Raw genomic sequence first — 12,835 nt, 5'->3', positions numbered from 1 at the left:
TGTGTGTGTGTATTCCCAGAACAACCTCGGGTCTAATTCTTTTAAAACACACCAGCTGTCTTCAGAAGAACTGAATGTGTGCGGCATAGATGTGGTTGTCTACCTCTGTTATCTGTTAGCTTTGTGTGACTCCTCTTAAAGATTTCTCTGCCTTAAGGAGTATGTTTTCCAAGGAATCTGTTTGTTTTTAGTTCATCCCAATCATTGGATGAGTAAGGTTGATTAATTGGAAGCAGCTTGGTAAATGATCTACAAGTGTTTCCTTAAAACCATAAAACAAACATGAAAGTCAAAGATGCGTGACACTCACTCGTAGAATTTGAGTGAACTATGACATCGAAGTTGTACATTCAAAGCAATAACACCATCTTTTTTCATTTTAGGATTTTCAAAATCCAAACCAGGTCAGAGTTTGTTTGAGTGATTCTAAGATCTCCTTTACAAAGGAGACTTAAGGGAAGAGAGCAATGTAGAAAAAAAATTAACAAATGACTTGTTCGATAAGGGGATCCATAGACTTCAGATTCAGATTCAGATTCAGACAACTTTATTGATCCCAAGAAGGGCAATTCATTTATAGCTTACCATACATAGACTTTAAAGTAGTGCCACCATGAGCATTGCTTATGAATGCGGATGATCAAACATCTGCTAGATTCTTATATATCATTGTGTGCTGAAGGTCAGTATTCTGACACAATCATTGTAAGCATGTTGGCCAGAAAGCCTTGGATGTTGCAACCTTAACTTGATCATGACTAGGGGTCGACTGATTATTGACCTGGCTAATTATTGGGGCCCACAATCTGCATTTGGCCGATTATCTGTAATAGCATTTAATTTAACTGATCCCTGATGATCAGAAAAGTCTCACAGAGCTGCTGTGTGGCCGTAGCCTCTATGACCTACTGATTAATTTCTCTATGTGACAGCAGAACCTCTGTTGTCATAGTACTCTACTTTACCAACACAGAAACATGTTTGTTTGTCATTTTAATTGTATTAAGTATGAGGGTTTATTGAGGAAGTCAGAGTATGTATTATCTTTGATGAGAGATGCATATGCATGTGCTCATGAATGTGAGTGAGCACATGTGGGATTGGATTGCGAAGCTGGGAAAAACTGCTGATTGAACAAGGATCAAGATTCCGATGGGAATTCTGCTGCAAACTGAGGGAGATAAAGACGGCGAACAACACTGAGTGGATTAAAGAAAGGGAGAAAAGGAGGAAGAGTTAGTGTGAGAAAAATGAGAGGGGAATAGAGAGAGAACGGAGGGAGGAGAGAGGATGAATCATGAAGATGTTACAGAGAGCTTTAAAGAGAGCAGGAGCTGCACAAAGTATGTCACTACATGACATGTTAACAGAAAGTGAAGGACTAGGTTTGTAACTTTGTAAAAGCTGCTCTCTGAAAATGAGTTTGTCAGCTAACATTAATTGTCACAGGGTAATATCTTTTACAAACAAGAGCTGAGGGAATGAGATTTTAATCATTTAACAGCCAGAGCTTTGAGCCTAAGATATACAGGAAAATGATGATTGTGGTATCAATGTTCTTTCAGTGAAAGTAGCACTCAGTAGAATCAGCTGAAATACTTTGTTCATTTTTCATTTGCTATTTCACTTGAGTTCATCTGTTTGTGTGTGGCTTCATGCATCGTTATTCTTAAGTGAAAACAATCTCACACTGACATAGAACTTATTATGGTCAGTAGGGCAAATCCTTCCTACCCGCACCCACACTGCAGTGTTTCCTCTTTGAGGCGAGACACCATATAATCCTATTATAGAGCTGTAAAGCTGCTGCCTCTACAATAACTTCAGTGATGTAGCGCTGGTGGACTCACAGTGTGTCTGTTGGTGTGTCGAGTACTGCATTGAATGGATGAAGTGACTCACAAAAACCAGTGGTCTCCTACTTCTACTGTCTTGTATTTTATTTGGCTAAAAAAATATTGTCGACTTTGACTTCACACCTTCAAATCAATTAATGATGTGATTGAACATCACCAAAGAAGGGGTTTGGAAGTGAAGAGCTAGGTTTAGAGGCTTCTTTGGTCCCACTCATGCTCTGTTTAAAAGCCATGTAGACTCACTCTATTGCCCCATGTCTGATGTCATTGGATGTAGGACTCATGCATCTTCATGGCTGGTCACACCACATTTGAGCTTCAGTATTATTCTAGTATACAACATAGCCTCTACATAAGAAGAGGACTTAACCTCATGTTAGAACCAAGAAGGAAATGTACAAATACCTTGAACCTGCATTATTCCCAGTGGCAAGCAGAGGGAGACTACACTGGTTGCAAATACAAGTTTGGCTGTATGAACCTTTTATTATGATCAACTTCTTTCAGTTGATTTTTTACCTTGATAAACATTTCCCTATCGTTATGGTCCATGACGCTGGTTAATATCTTTATAAACAAAGCATGTTGTTCATTTTGCAAACAATGGCCCCATTCAGAATGAAACTTTGGTTAAGCTGTTCAGGTTTAAAGCATGGCTACCAATGATTGACAAGTTGCTTCCACTGGGATGTATAGAGCAGGATTGGGATCAGCAATGCATTTCCAATTTTTCAACCAAAAATGGTCACTTCTTGTGCAAAAAACCCAACATTGTGACTGTCTGTCAGTATTCAAAATAGGAGCTAAATTCATGGTGGCTGTTCAGCATACAGTTCTGCCACATCCATCCAATGTTGTGGTGATGACCTACAATCAGTGGGAGAAGTCTCTTGGTTTAGTATAGCCCAGCTATAAATAAGTCACCTTGATAAGGAATTTATAATGGGTCTGCTGGAAACGCTGAATAAAGAACCTAATATGCAGAAAGTGACCCAAAGGGCAGTCTTATTGAATCCATTTCTTATTCTGAGGTATTGCTCGGCAGCACAAGCCTTCAGAAAATGCAAAGTGCAGGTGTATTTTCCTTAGTTATATGTTTAATTTCCTTAGCTTTTTATAATTGTATTTATTACAGTCAATGTCTGCCTTTTTTCCCTGTCTTTAGTACTTTGGATAATATGATCTTGTCTTCTGAAAGGTGCCGTACAAATAAAGTTTACTTGAGTTTACTGAGCATGCCAATGATGAGACAACATCCTGAAACTGACTTGCTGCGTGAGCATCAAAAAAGAGGGCCTCCCTGCTACCAACAGCTGTTAAAAAAGAAACCAATTACAAACCAAGTGAAAGTCACAGAACACATTTTGAGACAGCTTCTTGAGAAGAATCAAAAATTTTCAAACTGGTTGTGTATGCTGTGAAACTAGCCAGGTTTACCTCATTTCCCATCAGCCATGTAGCACTCACTCATCCAAAACTCCAGCTACTTCAACCAAGCAAACCTTCACATGAGGCACAGGAAAATTGAGATGAGTTCCACCAGTGTGCCACCAGAGCAGTGTTGGATATGCTGCCTATAGGGGGCACTGTGATTGCATACAATAGCATCCTGTCTAGGCAATGTAAAGAAGTGGGGAAGTCCTTCATTTCACTTTCTGTCTTCATCCTCTCACTAGTCTTCTCTGTTTCTGTAGTTCTGTTTCCATTTCTCTTTGGTCAGCTATCACTATCCATGTATCTGACTCTGTTCCCTCTGTCTGTTCTGTACATCTGTCTATCCTTCCCCTTCTTTCCATGTCCCTCCCCTCATTATTCCTCTGTACTTAAGCTGCTGTTTCTCCTCCACTCTATTCCTCCTCCACCCTTTTTGTTATTTTAATGGCTCAAGTACATAACAAATGAGGAGTTTATTATTGTGCACTCTCAATGTTCAGTGTGCTTAACAAAAAATAACAAAATAGGTCATTACTGTGAGTGGAGTTGTATGTGTGTTTGTGTGTGTGTGTGTGTGTGTGTGTGTGTGTGTGTGTGTGTGTGTGTGTGTGTGAGTATATATGTATGGGGAGGGTCTGTTCTATTAAAGTGGGTGAGTGTTTTATCCTATAAAACCATTCCTTATGCTAATAGCTACTCTCTCCATAGCACACTAATACTGCTACACAAACACTAACGTGCATGCACACTGAAACACACAATGAAGTCATGCCACAGCATCATTACTGCTCTTAATATACCCAAGAGAAGCAGCAGGGAGGTGGGGGGGGTCTGTGTTCACAGTGTGTTTTATATGCAGCATATGTATTACTGTGTGCGCTTGTGTGTGTGTGTGTGTGTGTGTGTGTGTGTGTGTGTGTGTGTGTGTGTGTGTGTGTGTGTGTGTGTGTGTGTGTGTGTGTGTGTGTGTGTGTGTGTGTGTGTGTGTGTGTGTGTGTGTGTGTTAGCCTTCATTACTGTGCAGTTATGTGATTTTGATGGACTGCAGTTGGGTTTGTGTGCATGCATGCACTATTGTGTGTTCCTGTGCAATACAGTAGGGTTTTTTGTGTCTGTGTTAATTGTGTATGTGTTTGTGATTTTGTATGTGTGTGTTTGGGTCAGACTGCAGTGCTGCAATAAGCGGTGACAGATGAGATCTTGCCAAGGCACACTTTATTGCTTCCCTCAAGCAGCTTCCTTTCTCTGGACTGTGTGTGAGTGTGTGTGAGTGTGTGTGTGTGTGTGTGTGTGTTTGTGTGCATCCTCATACTCGTATGTTTATGACGAGTTACGTAGTTGTACATTCTAACAGTTTGTGTGTGTATTCTTAAACATTCCCTGTTGTTGTTTATGTATGTGTGTTTGTATTTGTGTGTGTTTGCCTCACATTATGTTTGTGTGCACTACATCTTTGTGAAAGTGTGTGGTTCAACCTAATGAAATACTGCATCACCATTTGCTTCATTGGAGCCTGGTCCAATTTTCAATTTGATGAAATCCAATAAGCTTTATTGGCAGACTTTGATTTGTGTTGCCAAAAGCAGAATCAGGGTCATAATTATATAAGTGTTGAGGAATGATGTTTACATGAGTAAAGTGAATAACATTGTATCTTAACAGAACATAGTAAAAAATGAAAAAGCATTTATTCACACACAGCCCCTTACATGCCAGACCTATTACCCCATAAAATGCGCACACACACACACACACACACGCACGCACACGCACACGCACACACACGCACACACACGCACACACACACACACACACACACACACACACACACACACACACACAGACAAACACACACAAACAGACACACACACACACACACACACACACACACACACACACACAAACACACACAAACAGACACATATACACTGCTCCTGCTCCTCCTCCTCCTCCTCCTCCTCCTCCTCCTCATAGTCATTCATTCACTCTGCTGCTCTTGAGTCACTTCTCTTATATTCCCTCTTGCCATTTGCTCCAAGGTTGTTTCTCAAACTGTAGCTTTTATATTAAAGCTAAATTTAGCATCTGAAAGACACCTCACAGGTCAATGCAATCATTTAAGATTTAAAATCTATAATTATAGGAGCCTTGAAACATCATGGAATAGTTTCAAGCTTCAAAACATTACGTGTCAAAATGGTGATGCAGTATTTAAAATCCATGCTGATTGAAGACCATTGTTTGATGTACCAACAAGGCATGCTTTAAGACTTCTCTACAAGTGAAATAGAAAGGAAGGTAAGGAAGCGCCTTTGAAGATGGTTTGCAGTAACACCAACATTTTTACATCTGAAGCCTAACATAAAATCTTGACACACAGAGATAAAATTATCAGGGAATCTGTCACAAGAACATGCTAAACTGATCAACTATGATAACTGATAAATTATTCCACATTATGATCATTCTATACATAACAGATCTGCACACCACATCAGTTCTGGGTCTTCGCTTCACTAAATAACCCTAAACAGCCTGCGGAGTACTGTGACTATGTTGGTCTCTCACATACTTTATTTGTTAGAACAGACAATTTGGTTGTTTACTATCACAGATATTCCTAATGAAATTTGCAAGGTTGCATGCCAACCTCTTGTCTACGCTGAGCCATGAAAGACTGGCATGCATATTGTCTGTATTCAGCCTCACACCCAATGGAAAGGCCAGAGCGAGTCTTGCAGCTAATGGAAGCCTAGATGATTGCATTCTGCCTGCTTCTGCTCTCCATATGGACTGTTTTCTTTTCATTCACTAAAGCCTATTGGTTCATGACTGGTCAGTACTAATCTGACTACAAACATACTAAAAACAGGAACAGAGTTCTCACCATACTAAAATTAATTCACCCAATTACAGAATCTTCATATTTATGCATGTGGAATCTGTGAATAGAAATTGCATACAGTCAAAACGTTCTGTGCTGTAGGAACCTTCAGAAAACTTTTTCTCCTTAAACATACTAAGCATACTGAAAGAGCAGAATCAAGTAGATGGTCTGCTCCAAAGCTGTGTTGATGGTTAGTAAGAGATGGGAAGTTTAACCGCTAAGGACTGAGAATCTGCAGCATCAACTGAAACTACAAAGCCAATCTGCCACATGAGATACACAACGTCATCCACAGTACTTGCACTAGCTGCTCATTGTGATTCTCGCATGGTTTTCTGAGTGGGCATTCATCAAGTGTACAATTGTTAAAGAAACAAATGTTTTCATTCACTCATTGAATTTGCACAATAGTTGAGTCTTATCTAAAAGAAAATGTGGTCTTTGTGTTTTTCAGGTTGGGGGAGAGTACAGGTTGTTCATAAGAGTTTATCAATGGAAACTTTTTGAGTTCTAATTACACTAAATTGTTACACTTTTCCCATTTTCCAGATAAGTAAGGTAGGGGGATTGTAGAAATTTTGACTTATCATGCAGTAACACAGAGAGCAATGGAATGAGTGGATATGGATGTTTATCATGATGTCAGTATCCACTGTGTTAGAAGAAATGACTGTTAGATTTGAAGGATCAGAAAGCAGGGAAAACACAAAACGAGACTAAGGATGGGAGTGATGGAAAGAGTAATAAATAGATGAGTGAGTGAAAAGGAAGCGCGTCTCTCAGCAATATCATAAAAATACAGTGGGTTTGGGAAAGAGGATAAAATATGAGGATTGGACTGTAAAAGATGGAGGAATTTGGGATGCAGTGAAAAGGTAAGAAAAGAAAAGAAAAGTTTATGAAGAATGGTAGCAGGGAGAACATATGCTACTTGATAAAGAGTCTGAAGTAGCACTTTTTATTGTTCTGTGTATGAGGCTGTAAGTGGAGCTCAAACACACACATACACACACACTTATATGCCCATACTAGAAGCAAGGCTTCTCCCTATGGAAAAGTGTGCTGTATTGTTTATTACCTGTGTATTGGAGAAGATTTATCACAGTTGTTCACAGACACACACACACACACACACACACACACACACACACACACACACACACACACACACACAAGCGCACATACACACACACACACACACACACACACACATACACACATACACACACACACACACACACACACACACACACACACACACACACACACACACACACATACACACACACACACCACTACCTTACGTCAAACGTGAGTATGAGGCCAATATTTTCACTCCCTGCGTGACTTCAACAACATGAACCGTGCTCGTGCGTGCACGTGTGTGTCAATGTAGGTTTTTTTTTTTCAACTCAATTTTTGGTTGTAATAATTTTCTGTTAGTGTGTCAGGTTTTTCGTAACATAACGTGTATGTGTGTGTTTGTGTAACTACTGTGTGCAGAGAACTACTTGTTTTTGCGTGGGAGTAAATTATTCTCACGGCTTTCCTTGATATTTATTGACCATCTGTTGAGCACTTAAATGGGATGCAGATTCTGTTTAACTAGCATCCCTTGACAAATAGAAAAGTTATCACTCTACGAAACTTTTACGTGGGAGGAAATGTGCCATATGCAGAAGAATAACAAACTTTTATTGTGATTAAACAAAATCACAGCGGAAGGACGGGTTCAAGGAAGGAAGGTAGGGGATATAAAAGACCCTGAAATATATCAGAACAAATACAGTTTATAAAGACATAATTACGTTAATGAATGCACCCCAAAAATAGTGCAGTCATGGCAGTTTTTTGTTGCAGCATAAGCTTCTCCTATGTATGTTTGGCAATATGTGGTGTGCATGTGAAGTCATTACAATAATCCATTTGTGGTTTTTTTAGTATGTTCAGCCTTATCTCACTAACATTTCCCTGTTCTGCCATTGTAGCTGGCAGAGCCATGGGCACTAGCTAATTAGCCTAAGCTTTGCAAAATGCATGCACACATTTCCACACACAGGCCGGCACACACATATGCAGCTTAGTGTAATGACTTTAAGCCCATCATAAATGTATTCAGAGACAGTATAATAGAAAGAGAGAATAAAACCATTTGTTTAATTGACTTAGATTGGCTGCCTGTGTGTGGGCTCACGGGGAAAACACAAGGGAAGGGAAGGAGTAGAGAAAGAAGGAAAAGAGAAATGAGGACTGGGAAATTGGACAACTGAAGGAAAAAAGAGGGGGAAAAGAAGGGAGGAAGAAAGCAGACAGAAAGAAAGAGTTGGGCTGAGAAAAGAGTTCAAAAGGGATGGAAATAATTGAGGGTAGATGACAGGAGGTCTAGGCACCAGAAGCTGACAACTAAGGGAGATGTTACAATAAAGAGTGATAAAATTTGGAATAAAGAAAGAAGAAAGCATGGAGAGATAGCAAGAGAAAGATAATGAAACTGCAAAGAGTAAGCACAGGGAAATCAAGAAAAGATTGTTGGAGAGGCGACTGAAAATTTGCATAATCTTGAATACAATCTGGATGTTTCATTTAATCCTTCAAAGTGATTTGAACAGCAGTGTGTTGCAGGAGATAGGCCTGTATACATGTGTGTAAGTATGTTACAATGAGTGTTGTAGTGTAATGTGTGCGAGAGTTGGGGGTGGGGTTGGCTTAATGAACATCTTTTGGCTCCAGCTGCGACAGCCACTATCTCTCTCGTCTCCTTTATCCCCCTTCGTGCTTTCTCTCTGCTCTCTGTCGCTTCAGTATTTACAGTAATTACTGCTCTTTGGTGCTTCACAGGGATGGAGACAGGGATGGAGTCTGATAACGTACCATGGTGTGAGTGTTTGTCTAATTTCCTGAATGTCCTCCAGAGAGATGCTCCAGAAAGTGAGATTCATGAGTCAAGTTTATCTCACTTCTTCCTCTTTCTCTTCTAAAGCTCCACAATGAACTGGGAAGCCTGTGTGCTATTGGGGGGAAAGCTTCCCCACACAATATAATGTACATCCAGACCATAGACTGTATAAAATATGGACGCAGGATCTGTGACGTCACCCATCTGTTTCTGAAGCGCTGCTTGAGGCCAATTGTCAGCAGCAGCCATATTGCTTCTGTTGAGCGAGTGTGACAGAAAGAGGCGGAGTTTGAGCCTCCTAGCCAACAGCTACAGTGTTCCCGCTGGCCGCTGTGCCTCTCATTGGAAGTCTCGTAATCTCAATATCTTCGAAAATTGCTGTGTTAGACAAAAAATCACCACCCGTCCAGTGTGAGCCAATCGAGAAATGAGCAATCCAGACTACACTCGTCTTTTGTACCAGGCTGTAAACATGTTTATTTCTGCTGTAAATATCGTCTTTTTCCCATTCATGTGTATGTGACTTCCGGTACTTCCAGAGCCAGCCTCAAGCGGAACCTCAATGAACTGCAGTTTTTAACACTTCTTTCAATGTTCCCTGTAGTTATGAGGATAAGCTTTAAAGGTTATCCTAGAAAGAAAAGTCCTCTTATGCTTGATGGTCATTGCTTGCAGTCCCACAAGCATCTTAGGAGGCAATGGTGATGGAGTTAAGAAGGGAAGTCTATAACATAAGCAGACATGTACTATGTCTAATGTACATGTAATGACATGTACATGTCTAATGAATTGCAAAGTCTTTTGCAGATAATAGTAATTTGGTGAGATGATTGCTCTCCTCACTAAAGGCTTTCATCTCCTCCTCTCTATTCTTCATGTAATCATGTCTGTATGATAAACATCAACATGTATCAGCTGTAGATTAACATAACACGCTCTGAACCGCTGTGGAAAAGTAAACAGAGATCGTAGCGGGGCAGGAAGCAGGCGACCGGCTATCAAAGAGACCACACTGCCCTCAAGCGTTTCGGCGGGGAAGTGCTGCGGAACACGTACACATCGACCCACAAGTATGTCGTGCTCATGTCCGCCACAGCCCCTGCTGCGTAGGGGAGATGCAGAAGTATAAATCAGCCTTGACTGTTAACCTGGGCACAACCGAACACTTTTGAGCATGTAGGGCCTGTTTCCATCAGGTGATTCTCATAGATGCTAACTGTAGCTAGATTACGAAAGTCGTCAGCAGCACATCTGCTTTTCTTGGTAGAATCGTTTCTCTGCAGCTCTGATATTTCCTTTTACTTAAAGAAATTTAACAAAGAAAACATAAAAACAATGGAAGGAATTGTGTCATGGCATTAGCAGCTCTAGACCAGGAACTTGTATCCTAAAAAAAATAATAAGGTCTTGGTGCATGAGATAAACCACGGGTCGCTTACATCTTTCTTTCTTTTTTCTTATCCTATTGTTGATGATTTGTGTATTTCTTTTGTTTTGTTGTTTTACAAAAGTAAAACAATTGTTGACAAAGAACACTGTGAATCCAGCAACAAAACACAGGTGTAACTGAGGGTGTGTTTTTTCACTAAGGACACTTTTGTACAGAAAAGAGGCCTCCCAGCCCAAAATATGCTGTTAATGGACACGGGCCTTAAAACAGTACAAAACCTCTGGAACATTTATGACCAAACAAACTTGATGCTTATATTAGGATATCTGTCCAAGGTCAAAAAGATGTATCGTCTTTTATTTGTTGTGACCGATAATGGTTGATTTCACTGCAGATTTTAAAGAAGTTGGTTCAAAAAAAGTTTCAATAATAGCCATCTATTGGACAAAAGAGTTGTTTGTCTCCTGAGATACCAAATGAAATATGTTGAAATTTAATTCCTAATGCAATTTCCGTGAAGTACTAAATTTGCTCTTTGCCAGATAATTTTAATGCTATCAAAAATTGCAGAGTAGAATCTACAGGTTATTCATCAATTCCATGCCATTCTACTTATTTCATAATGTTGGAAAAATATATATCCTTGTGAGACAGTTGGGCTGCTAACTCAATGTCAAACTCTTCGAGATAATTTCAGACTCACATTTGTTATAGGGCTTTTGGTAGATTGCTAACAGTTTTCAACATTGATGAATAATTAGAAGAAGACTGAGTATTGGGTACATACTACATGCAGTACATATATAGATTAGAGTCATACAGCCTCACTAAAGAAACTGCAGCTTGGACTGCATTAGCTGGCTCATGAAAGAAGAGGGAATTTCAAAGAAGTTAATTTCATTTTGTACGTGTTGACACCTGTTGGGGAAAATAAGGTGATTTGTCAAAGTTGCTGACAAAGATGTAGGGATTGGTTGAAATTGTGTGAGACTGCAACACTGAAACTTCCTGGATGTGTTAAATGACCCAGTCCACTCTTTGAATTGTTAAGATGTTTTAGCATTTTTATCAAGCATGTTTTAAACTGCTAACATGGTCCCCAAATGAAATCAAGAAATTCTATTAACACATTTATCTGCATCCTCCACTTCCCTTATCTCAAGTGTATAATTCTTCAACATTTGCTCTAATTCTGTGTTTTGGTTAAGATGACAGGAGTCAAGATAATGTAATCATACTCAAACAATGTCATTGTGCTATAGCATTGACCTGCCATAATAGCCCTGAGGTGTATTAATAAGGCTGGTGTGTTATCACCGCCTGTCATCATGATTCTTTCTCGGTCCACACACACAGAACAAATAAAGGCTGTGTGTTAAACAAAGGCTCAGGTTATCAGTGAATGGAGAATATTTCTTGATCCATTGCAAGTACTGATGTCACAAAAGTGTTTAATTGTTATATTCACTGGTAACATCTCAAATCTTGATGAGGTAGAAATTCATACACAAAGGTCCAAGACAGAAAATATGGCATTGATCCAGTATATATCTGATGTACAGGGTAACTGAAACAATAATGGGAAAAGAATTATACAATTTCAGCCCTGAGGTGTGGAATTCATCAAAACTGATTTGTCTCTATGAAGCTTTGTATGTTCAAACGGAGCTTCGGTTATACAGGTTATGTGTTACACAGATAATTTTCTAAAATACAGATTCTCCTCTTTATCCTTTTTTTGTACTGCATGCTAAACCATAACTTTGGTGTTTCAAACAGCAGTACAATAAATCTGGATGGGTTAGGAGATTTAAGTCATTTATATCTGTGCTGTAAACACACACCTGTCTAGAGCTAGCTGGCCAGACTAATACAAAATCAAACAGCGTGGGACATTTTTTAATCTTTTCATAACAGTTTGAATATCCCTCTGGGAATAGCACAGGTACTCCAGATGGCTGGCCTGCCTCTGAGAGCTGCATTTATTTGTTATTTTTCACAGCTCATGTTCTGCCGCTGAATTATTGGGTCCCAGTGAGTTTTATTTTTTACATCAAATTCTTTCGCCATAAGGTGTCTTTGGTTTTTATTGTGGACCTTAATTACATTCACCTTGATCCTTTTTCTGCTCTTATAGCATTTTTACAGTTCAGTGTCACTGGAGAAAGCTGAGGCACATGTCTTTATATAAGGATGTATTTCTTTTTCCTGTATATATCTGCATAATTATCAGAATCTTGTTTGTTTGTTTTGCAACTAAAACAAATCTGAACCAACACACTGTCTTAGAAATCCCTTCGAGATGCCCAACCCTTTTCAATCTTAGCATCCTGAGAGACTCTGTTTGACTCTGCAGTCCTCTGTATACACTA

General features: G+C 39.5%; 1 protein-coding gene across 1 annotated transcript in view; it reads left to right on the top strand.

Annotated features, from left to right (window-relative positions):
• The window catches only part of smyd3 (SET and MYND domain containing 3), a 116,956-nt gene that overhangs the window by 34,383 nt on the left and 69,738 nt on the right, over window positions 1-12,835 (top strand). The gene's annotated exons all lie outside the window — the stretch shown is intronic.

The sequence above is a fragment of the Notolabrus celidotus genome, chromosome 3, assembly GCF_009762535.1.
Source record: "Notolabrus celidotus isolate fNotCel1 chromosome 3, fNotCel1.pri, whole genome shotgun sequence".
Lineage (NCBI taxonomy): Eukaryota > Metazoa > Chordata > Actinopteri > Labriformes > Labridae > Notolabrus > Notolabrus celidotus.
This window is presented reverse-complemented; position numbering and strand designations above follow the sequence as displayed.